The sequence below is a fragment of the Macaca mulatta genome, chromosome 13 (assembly GCF_049350105.2).
Source record: "Macaca mulatta isolate MMU2019108-1 chromosome 13, T2T-MMU8v2.0, whole genome shotgun sequence".
In the NCBI taxonomy this organism is placed as follows: domain Eukaryota; kingdom Metazoa; phylum Chordata; class Mammalia; order Primates; family Cercopithecidae; genus Macaca; species Macaca mulatta.
Genome location: NC_133418.1, coordinates 40030760 through 40039850, shown reverse-complemented (window position 1 = coordinate 40039850; position 9091 = coordinate 40030760).

Here is a 9091-nt window from a genome sequence, read left to right as displayed (position 1 = left end):
ACAGCTGATGGTCCTGACTGTTAGAAGGAAAACTAACAAACAGGAAGGACACCCACACCAAAACCCCATCAGTACATCACCACCATCAAAGACCAGAGGCAGATAAAACCACAAAGATGGGGAAAAAGCAGGGCAGAAAAGCTGGAAATTCAAAAAATAAGAGCACATCTCGCCCTGCAAAGGAATGCAGCTCAGCTGCATTCCTTTGCAGCTCAGCGCCAGCAACGGATCAAAGCTGGATGGAGAATGACTTTGACGAGATGAGAGAAGGCTTCAGTCTATCAAACTTCTCAGAGCTAAAGGAGAAATTACGTACCCAGCACAAAGAAACTAAAAATCTTGAAAAAAGAGTGGAAGAATTGATAACTAGAATAATTAATGCAGAGAAGGCCATAAACAAACTGACAGAGATGAAAACCATGAAACGAGAAATACGTGACAAATGCACAAGCTTCAGTAACCGACTCGATCAACTGGAAGAAAGAGTATCAGCGATTGAGGATCAACTGAATGAAATGAAGCAAGAAGAGAAATCTAAAGAAAAAAGAAGAAAAAGAAATGAACAAAGCCTGCAAGAAGTGTGGGATTATGTAAAAAGACCAAATCTACATCTGATTGGGGTACCTGAAAGTGAGGGGGAAAATGGAACCAAGTTGGAAAACACTCTTCAGGATATCATCCAGGAGAACTTCCCCAACTTAGTAGGGCAGGCCAACATTCAAATTCAGGAAATACAGATGATACCACAAAGACACTCCTCAGAAGAGCAACTGCAAGACACATAATTGCCAGATTCACCAAAGTTGAAATGAAGGAAAAAATCTTAAGGGCAGCCAGAGAGAAAAGTCGGGTTACCCACAAAGAGAAGCCCATCAGACTAACAGCAGATCTCTCGGCAGAAACACTACAAGCCAGAAGAGAGTGGGGGCCAATATTCAACATTCTTAAAGAAAAGAATTTTAAACCCAGAATTTCATATCCAGCCAAACTAAGTTTCATAAGTGAAGGAGAAATAACATCCTTTACAGATAAGCAAATGCTTAGAGATTTTGTCACCACTAGGCCTGCCTTACAAGAGACCCTGAAGGAAGCACTAAACATGGAAAGGAACAACTGGTACCAGCCATTGCAAAAGCATGAAACTGCATCAACTAACGAGCAAAATAACCAGTTAATATCATAATGGCAGGATCAAGTTCACACATAAAAATATTAACCTTAAATGTAAATAGACTAAATGGTCCAATTAAAAGACACAGACTGGCAAACTGGATAAAGAGTCAAGACCCATCAGTCTGCTGTATTCAGGAGACCCATCTCACATGCAGAGACATACATAGGCTCAAAATAAAGGGATGGAGGAAGATCTACCAAGCAAATGGAGAACAAAAAAAAGCAGGGGTTGCAATACTAGTCTCTGATAAAACAGACTTTAAACCATCAAAGATCAAAAGAGACAAAGAAGGCCATTACATAACGGTAAAGGGATCAATTCAACAGGAAGAGCTAACTATCCTAAATATATATGCACCCAATACAGGAGCACCCAGATTCATAAAGCAAGTCCTTAGAGACCTACAAAGAGACTTAGACTCCCATACAATAATAATGGGAGACTTCAACACCCCACTGTCAACATTAGACAGATCAATGAGACAGAAAGTTAACAAGGATATCCAGGAATTGAACTCATCTCTGCAGCAAGCAGACCTAATAGACATCTATAGAACTCTCCACCCCAAATCAACAGAATATACATTCTTCTCAGTACCACATTGCACTTATTCCAAAATAGACCACATAATTGGAAGTAAAGCACTCCTCAGCAAATGTACAAGAACGGAAATTGTAACAAACTGTATCTCAGACCACAGTGCAATCAAACTAGAACTCAGGACTAAGAAACTCAATCAAAACCGCTCAACTACATGGAAACTGAATAACCTGCTCTTGAATGACTACTGGGTACATAACGAAATGAAGGCAGAAATAAAGATGTTCTTTGAAACCAATGAGAACAAAGATACAACATACCAGAATCTCTGGGACACATTTAAAGCAGTGTGTAGAGGGAAATTTATAGCACTAAATGCCCACAAGAGAAAACTGGAAAGATCTAAAATTGACACTCTAACATCACAATTAAAAGAACTAGAGAAGCAAAAGCAAACACATTCGAAAGCTAGCAGAAGGCAAGAAATAACTAAGATGAGAGCAGAACTGAAGGAGATAGAGACAAAAAAACCCTTCAAAAAAATCAATGAATCCAGGAGTTGGTTTTTTGAAAAGATCAACCAAATTGATAGACCGCTAGCAAGACTAATAAGGAAGAAAAGAGAGAAGAGTCAAATAGATGCAATAAAAAATGATAAAGGGGATATCACCACTGACCCCACAGAAATACAAACTACCATCAGAGAATACTATAAACACCTCTATGCAAATAAACTAGAAAACCTAGAAGAAATGGTTAATTTCCTGGACACTTACACTCTTCCAAGACTAAACCAGGAAGAAGCTGAATCTCTGAATAGACCAATAGCAGGCTCTGAAATTGAGGCAATAATTAATAGCCTACCAACCAAAAAAAGTCCAGGACCAGATGGATTCACAGCTGAATTCTACCGGAGGTACAAGGAGGAGCTGGTACCATTCCTTCTGAAACTATTCCAATCAATAGAAAAAGAGGAATCTTCCCTAACTCATTTTATGAGGCCAACATCATCCTGATACCAAAGCCTGGCAGAGACACAACAAAAAAAAGAGAATTTTAGACCAATATCCCTGATGAACATCGATGCAAAAATCCTCAATAAAATACTGGCAAACCGGATCGAGCAGCACATCAAAAAGCTTATCCACCATGATCAAGTGGGCTTCATCCCTGGGATGCAAGGCTGGTTCAACGTTCGCAAATCAATAAACGTAATCCAGCATATAAACAGAACCAAAGACAAAAACCACATGATTATCTCAATAGATGCAGAAAAGGCCTTTGACAAAATTCAACACCCCTTCATGCTAAAAACGCTCAATAAATTCGCTATTGATGGAATGTATCTCAAAATAATAAGAGCTATTTATGACAAACCCACAGCCAATATCATACTGAATGGGCAAAAACTGGAAAAATTCCCTTTGAAAACTGGCACAAGACGGGGATGCCCTCTCTCACCACTCCTATTCAACATAGTGTTGGAAGTTCTGGCTAGGGCAATCAGGCAAGAGAAAGAAATCAAGGGTATTCAGTTAGGAAAAGAAGAAGTCAAATTGTCACTGTTTGCAGATGACATGATTGTATATTTAGAAAACCCCATTGTCTCAGCCCAAATTCTCCTTAAGCTGATAAGCAACTTCAGCAAAGTCTCAGGATACAAAATTAATGTGCAAAAATCACAAGCATTCTTATACACCAGTAACAGACAGACAGAGAGCCAAATCATGAATGAACTTCCAGTCACAATTGCTTCAAAGAGAATAAAATGCCTAGGAATCCAACTTACAAGGGATGTAAAGGACCTCTTCAAGGAGAACTACAAACCACTGCTCAGTGAAATAAAAGAGGACACAAACAAATGGAAGAACATATCATGCTCATAGATAGGAAGAATCAATATCGTGAAAATGGCCATACTGCCCAAGGTAATTTATAGATTCAATGCCATCCCCATCAAGCTACCAATGAATTTCTTCACAGAATTGGAAAAAACTACTTTAAAGTTCATATGGAACCAAAAAAGAGCCCACATCTCCAAGACAATCCTAAGTCAAAAGAACAAAGCTGGAGGCACCACACTACCTGACTTCAAACTATACTACAAGGCTACAGTAACCAAAACAGCATGGTACTGGTACCAAAACAGAGATATAGACCAATGGAACAGAACAGAGTCCTCAGAAATAATACCACACATCTACAGCCATCTGATCTTTGACAAACCTGAGAAAAACAAGAAATGGGGAAAGGATTCCCTATTTAATAAATGGTGCTGGGAAAATTGGCTAGCCATAAGTAGAAAGCTGAAACTGGATCCTTTCCTTACTCCTTATATGAGAATTAATTCAAGATGGATTAGAGAATTAAATGTTAGACCTAACACCATAAAAACCCTAGAAGAAAACCTAGGTAATACCATTCAGGACACAGGCATGGGCAAGGACTTCATGTCTAAAACACCAAAAGCAACGGCAACAAAAGCCAAAATTGACAAATGGGATCTAATTAAACTAAAGAGCTTCTGCACAGCAAAAGAAACTACCATCAAAGTGAATAGGCAGCCTATAGAACGGGAGAAAATTTTTGCAATCTACTCATCTGACAAAGGGCTAATATCCAGAACCTACAAATAACTCAAACAAATTTACAAGAAAAAAACAACCCCATCAAAAAGTGGGCAAAGGATATGAACAGACATTTCTCAAAAGAAGATATGCATACAGCCAACAGACACATGAAAAAGTGTTTGTCATCACTGGCCATCGGAGAAATGCAAATCAAAACCGCAATGAGATACCATCTCATACCAGTTAGAATGGCAATCATTAAAAAGTCAGGAAACAACAGGTGCTGGAGAGGATGTGGAGAAATAGGAACACTTTTACACTGTTGGTGGGATTGTAAACTAGTTCAACCATTACAGAAAATAGTATGGCGATTCCTCGAGGATCTAGAACCAGAAGTACCATATGATCCAGCCATCCCTTTTCTGGGTATGTACCCAAAGGATTATAAATCATGCTGCTATAAAGACACATGCACACAGATGTTCATTGTGGCACCATTCACAATAGCAAAGACTTGGAATGAACCCAAATGTCCATCAGTGACAGACTGGATTAAGAAAATGTGGCACATACACACCATGGAATACTATGCAGCCATAAAAAAGGATGAGTTTGTGTCCTTTGTAGGGACATGGATGCAGCTGGAAACCATCATTCTCAGCAAACTATCACAAGAACAGAAAACCAAACACCGCATGTTCTCACTCATAGGTGGGAACTGAATGATGAGATCACTTGGACTCGGGAAGGGGAACATCATACACCGGGCCTATCATGGGGAGGGGGGAGGGGGGAGGAATTGCATTGGGAGTTATACCTGATGTAAATGACAAGTTGATGTGTGCTGACGAGTTGATGGGTGCTGATGAGTTGATGGGTGCAGCATGCCAACACGGCACAAGTATACATATGTAACAAACCTGCACGTTATGCACACGTACCCTAGAACTTAATGTATAATAATAATAATAAAGTCAGGAAACAACATATGTTGGAGAGGATATGGAGAAAGAGGAATCCTTTTACACTATTGGTGGAAGTGTTAATTAGTTCAACCATTCTGCAAGACAGTGTGGCAATTCCTCAAGGATCTAGAACTAGAAATAGCGTTTGACCCAGCAATCCCATTACTGGGTATATACTCAAAGTATTATGTATCATTCTACTATGAAGACACATACACACTTATGTTTATTGTGGCACTGTTCACAGTAGCAAAGACTTGGAACCAACCCAAATGCCCATCAATGATAGACTAGATAAAGAAAATGTGACACATATACACCATGGAATACTATCCAGCCATGAAAAAAAAAAAAGGATGAGTTTATGTCCTTTGCAGGGACATGGATGAAGCTGTCTATTCTCAGCAAACTAACACAAGAACAGAAAACCAAACACCGCATGTTCTCACTCATAAGTGGGAGCTGAACAATGAGAACACATGGACACAGGGAGAGGAATATCACACACCAGGGCCTGTCAGGGGTGGGGACTAAGGGAAGGATAGCATTAGGAGAAAATCCTAATGTAGATGTCGGGTTGATGTGTGCAGCACACCACTATGGCATGTGTATACCTATGTAACAAACCTGCATGTTCTGCACATGTACCCCAGAACTTAAAGTATTATTTTTTTAAAGGTTTGAATATTTTCTCATTAATTATGCCAGAGAAGAATGAGATTATGCACAAATATGAATAGATAAAACACATTAGAACTTTATTACTGTATTACTAGAGTTTAAATAAAATGTTAATTTTTTATTAATGAAAAGAACCACTGTAATGGTGCAGTTTATCATAAGTATATCTGGTAAAAATATAATAGATTTTTCTTCACTGATGATCAAAGCAGTGTTCATAATGCTTTGGCAAATAATGTGTAACTGGCTCTGTCCCTCCGATTTCTGTGATGGAAACCTCAAGGAAGGTCGTACTCTACTAAAATAATCCGCAACCATTTGGGGGCAATTCATCAAGGGTGTTGATGCTATGATTAATAAAAATAAGCTGATACATAATTATTTTTCACCTCCTCTGCACTCACTCTCAATCTGGTTCTTTGAGGTCCAAGGCAAAGCAGTGTCATGGTGCATCCCATCTCCAGCTGACACCCAGCAATGCAGTGCACAGAAGGACCCAAAACACCTGCTGTGTTATGGTCCCACAGGAGGAAAAGATCAGTGACAGCATCTGTACTATGTTACAGCCACACTGGGGGTGGCTGACGGGACCACATGCAGGAGCCCAAGCCAAACCTGTCCAATGAGAGCACTGCTTCTGTGTTTTCCACACTGGAGGTGGAGGAGCGGGGAGCTGTGAGGAGTGGACACTGAGAACTTGTGTGTCTCATTGATTTAGACCTTTCCACATGGTAGGAACTCTCACTGAATTAAAGAAAGAATAAACTGAGGCACTGTCGTTGGCACATCTTGTCAGCCTAAAGTCTTCTCCCCCCAGGGTAAGGGTCTACAGGACTCTCATTTTATCATTCCACAGGTGACACCTACTCTATTAACCATTAATATATTTATGTACACAGTCAAATCTATATAAGCATGGTTTAGGGTTCAACTGGGATCCCATTACCTGACAAAATACACCCCAAAATGAAACAGGGTATTGTGTAAGGAAGTGAGTTCCTCAGCTCTCAGAATTTTTAGGCAGAGGCTGGAAGACCATCTGTCCCTTCCCTAGGAGGGAGGCTGGTCCTGAAGACATTTTCATCTCTAATGTTTTATTTTTCTAGTGACAGCAGAGTAATAAGTGTCATATTTCTAGGTCTTCTAGACCTCAACTTAGCTGAGAATCAGGGCTTCCTTGTGGCAATACCAATTCTAGATACATTTGCTCTGAAAACCCAACTGTAGTCTTCAATTCTAAGACACACATTTTTTGTACTAATATGTCTAAAATAGTGATGTGTCTTCTAACCAGTGACTTGTCATTATTAAATTTCCAGCACTTTGCTTTTTATTCCTTAGTGGCATATAAATGACAGCGTGCCTAACAACTGATGATGTCTTAGATTCAATTGAATATGTTAGGTCTTTCACAGGTTCCTCTGATACAAGCATAGTCAATCTGTTCTGTTGTTTTTCTTGTGATTCTCGAATATGTATATATAATCTACCCTTTTAGCTATATACCCACGGGTTTTGCAGGCAAGCCTGCTGGATTCTCTAAGTTCTCAGATTAAAATTTTACCCATCTTGAAAAAAGAAAAATTTTTTTACCCGTCTTGTTAACAAAGACTCTTCTACTTCTTAAGAAGTAAGGGACCCGAGTCCCATCTAACTCTCTCCTTGAAATTTCTTCTTCACCAGAGAGAAAATAAAATCCAGAGAGAGATTCCAAACAATGTGAATCATTAAGCAAGCCACCAATTCCAGACCTTGAGAATTTCTAAACTGCCTAGCACTGGGGGCTCCCTAACCTGAATCTGTGAGCTGTAGGATATTCTGATTTTGAAATGGAGGATAAATTTCATAAGAAGAAGAAATGCTTGAAAAACAAAATGCCACGTCTCTCACTCCCCGATCATTTATATTCCTTCCTGAATTCCTACGGCAGATATGCCCTAAGGTGCCCACAGCAAGTCACACCCTTGTACAATCCCCTCCCTTGAGTTGGGGCAGAATCTGTGCCTTGCTTCTCAACAACAAAATACTGCCAAGGTGACAGGATGTCACTTTCTTGATTATGTTACACTATAGAAGACTGTCTTAGCCTACTAGAATACGCAAACAGCCATGTGTGACTTGCCTGTGGGAGGACCACGTGGCAGAAAATAGCCTCCAGTCAGTAACAGGTTAAGAAGCTGAGGCCTTCAGTCACACTGCAAGGAAATGACTCCTGCCAACAACCTGAGTGAGCTCAGAAGTGGATATTTTCTCAGATGAGCCTCCAGATGAGAACACAGTCTGGGGAGACCCCTGCAGAGGGACTAGTCAAGTAGTGCCCAGATTCCTGACCTATGCAAACTGTAAGATAATAGGTGTTGTTTTAAGTGACTACATTTGTGGTAATTTGTTATTGCCACAGTAGAAAACTAACACAATCTCCCTTCTGCTCCTTTACCTCCTTCTTTTCATCATTGTGTCTGCAAACATTCATTCATCCACTAAATTGATATTGATATTGATATATATATGTATATGTGTATATATATTTAGAATCTACGCTGTTTAAACAGAGGACAAAATGGACCAGGCTTCAAGGATACAATGAGGATTAAAACAAAGTATTTACCCTCTTAGAATTTACATTCTGATAGAGGAAGACAGAAAATAAACATATGAACAACTATTTTTGATGATAGTGATAGTTTGAGAAACAAAAATAACGGGAATGTGGTTTAATCCCCTCTTAAGATTTGCTTTTAATTTTTATTCCCCTTTCCTGTCTCTTTTTCAGTATGGGTGACAACTCGGATAAAATAAAATTCATGCCATCATCATAGTATATGACCCAAGAATTATTCATTTACACACAAAGATGAACAGGTAGTTGAAGGATAAATTATTGTGAGAAGAAAATGTTCCAGGGAGGCTGGAAACATAGAAATAAACATGAGCTGGTACCAGGACTGTTTTTAAATAAGAAGGTTTTCAATTACATACTTCAACCAGCCTCTTTTGCCTTTGCTTTTCTGTGTAAAGATTTATACCAGCACATTCTGCACATGCAGACAACTTACACAATCCCCACCAAGAATAACTAACTCTTCTCTCCCTCTCACCTCTGTCTCTAGTTTGTACACAGCGTTAAGGAATCTGGGAACCATGTTACACAAGGATCAGGT